The sequence below is a fragment of the Schistocerca nitens genome, chromosome 7 (assembly GCF_023898315.1).
Source record: "Schistocerca nitens isolate TAMUIC-IGC-003100 chromosome 7, iqSchNite1.1, whole genome shotgun sequence".
NCBI classification, from domain to species: domain Eukaryota; kingdom Metazoa; phylum Arthropoda; class Insecta; order Orthoptera; family Acrididae; genus Schistocerca; species Schistocerca nitens.
The window spans coordinates 309,878,825-309,881,324 of NC_064620.1; positions in this window are offsets into that span (position 1 = coordinate 309,878,825).

Below are 2,500 nucleotides of genomic sequence, written 5' to 3' on the forward strand. Positions count from 1 at the left end.
ACGTAGGTTAGGTTAGGGCCCAACGTAGGTTAGGTTAGGGCCCAACGTGGGTTAGGTTAGGGCCCAACGTAGGTTAGGTTAGGGCCCAACGTAGGTTAGGTTAGGGCCCAACGTAGGTTAGGTTAGGGCCCAACGTAGGTTAGGTTAGGGCCCAACGTAGGTTAGGTTAGGGCCCAACGTAGGTTAGGTTAGGGCCCAACGTAGGTTAGGTTAGGGCCCAACGTAGGTTAGGTTAGGGCCCAACGTAGGTTAGGTTAAGGCGCAACATAGGTTAGGTTAAGGCGCAACATAGGTTAGGTTAAGGCGCAACATAGGTTAGGTTAAGGCGCAACGTAGGTTAGGTTAAGGCGCAACGTAGGTTAGGTTAAGGCGCAACGTAGGTTAGGTTAAGGCGCAACGTAGGTTAGGTTAAGGCGCAACGTAGGTTAGGTTAAGGCGCAACGTAGGTTAGGTTAAGGCGCAACGTAGGTTAGGTTAAGGCGCAACGTAGGTTAGGTTAAGGCGCAACGTAGGTTAGGTTAAGGCGCAACGTAGGTTAGGTTAAGGCGCAACATAGGTTAGGTTAAGGCGCAACATAGGTTAGGTTAAGGCGCAACATAGGTTAGGTTAAGGCGCAACGTAGGTTAGGTTAAGGCGCAACGTAGGTTAGGTTAAGGCGCAACGTAGGTTAGGTTAAGGCGCAACGTAGGTTAGGTTAAGGCGCAACGTAGGTTAGGTTAAGGCGCAACGTAGGTTAGGTTAAGGCGCAACGTAGGTTAGGTTAAGGCGCAACGTAGGTTAGGTTAAGGCGCAACGTAGGTTAGGTTAAGGCGCAACATAGGTTAGGTTAAGGCGCAACATAGGCTAGGTTAAGGCGCAACATAGGTTAGGTTAAGGCGCAACATAGGCTAGGTTAAGGCGCAACATAGGCTAGGTTAAGGCGCAACATAGGCTAGGTTAAGGCGCAACATAGGTTAGGTTAAGGCGCAACATAGGTTAGGTTAAGGCGCAACATAGGTTAGGTTAAGGCGCAACATAGGTTAGGTTAAGGCGCAACATAGGTTAGGTTAAGGCGCAACATAGGTTAGGTTAAGGCGCAACATAGGTTAGGTTAAGGCGCAACATAGGTTAGGTTAAGGCGCAACATAGGTTAGGTTAAGGCGCAACATAGGTTAGGTTAAGGCGCAACATAGGTTAGGTTAAGGCGCAACATAGGTTAGGTTAAGGCGCAACATAGGTTAGGTTAAGGCGCAACATAGGTTAGGTTAAGGCGCAACATAGGTTAGGTTAAGGCGCAACATAGGTTAGGTTAAGGCGCAACATAGGTTAGGTTAAGGCGCAACATAGGTTAGGTTAAGGCGCAACATAGGTTAGGTTAAGGCGCAACATAGGTTAGGTTAAGGCGCAACATAGGTTAGGTTAAGGCGCAACATAGGTTAGGTTAAGGCGCAACATAGGTTAGGTTAAGGCGCAACATAGGTTAGGTTAAGGTGCAACATAGGTTAGGTTAAGGGATGGTGTATGAGGGGGGAGGGGACGAGGTTCGTTCATAGTGATGATGGTAAGTGGACGCCTGAGGCACCCTGAGATGTGTCACGTCAGGATGCACCTTTGGCTCAGGGGAGGTGGTGCGCCGGTTCTGTGGGTGTGGCAAGGGAGTGGCAGACCTGTGTCTTTCATTTCTGCCATTGCTTATATGCTGTGAGACACGCCAGTGTGGTGGTGTTGGCTGCACCCCTGTGTAGCACATGTGTGGGTGTTTGTGGCTTATCTGCGTAATGATGGTTGTTGGAAGTGTGAGATATTCTGTTTTTGGGGTGGACCTCCTGGTTTTGTTATCATAGTGTGAATGGTGTAATGTGGCGGAGAGGATGCACTGGATGTTGTTCCATGGTGGTGCTTAGATATTGTGTCTGTTACAGCCAGAGAGTAGTGTGTGATAGGGTGTCTGGGTGACGTGTAGTTCACATTGTGTGCACAGACTGTCAGCATGTATAGGGACAGTTGTATGTCGTATGTCATCTATATTCCGATGGCTCTGCATCTATTAGTTATCAGCTCCATGTATCAGTTTAATCTGGTTGCAGTCTCGTGGTGTTCTATCTCTGTACAGTAGTAGAGGTGCGACTGCACTACGTAGCTACCCCTTGCGGCAGCTTTCCCCGGTGTATGGCATATGATTATCAGCAATGAGTCGATTAGTGACAACTGGTCGTGTGACAACGTCACATGTCTGCGGGTGGGATACGCTACAACCTGCTTGTGGGTCAGGGCTCAGTAATGCTCTCCTCACACTGAGCGCTCGGACCGTCATTACCCGTCTGCGTGATATATTGCGGAGCGCTTTTAGCCATTGCCAGAGTCTTTGCGACTGCGAGTGCAACGCCCATGGGGACCGATATGGTAGGGGCGCTTCCTAGCTGATCGCTCAGCATCGGAATCCGTACTGTGAGCACGCAATCGCGCACAGACTTAGAGCATGTGTAGGGACAGCGGGAATTTCGCATCTTGGATAAAACGC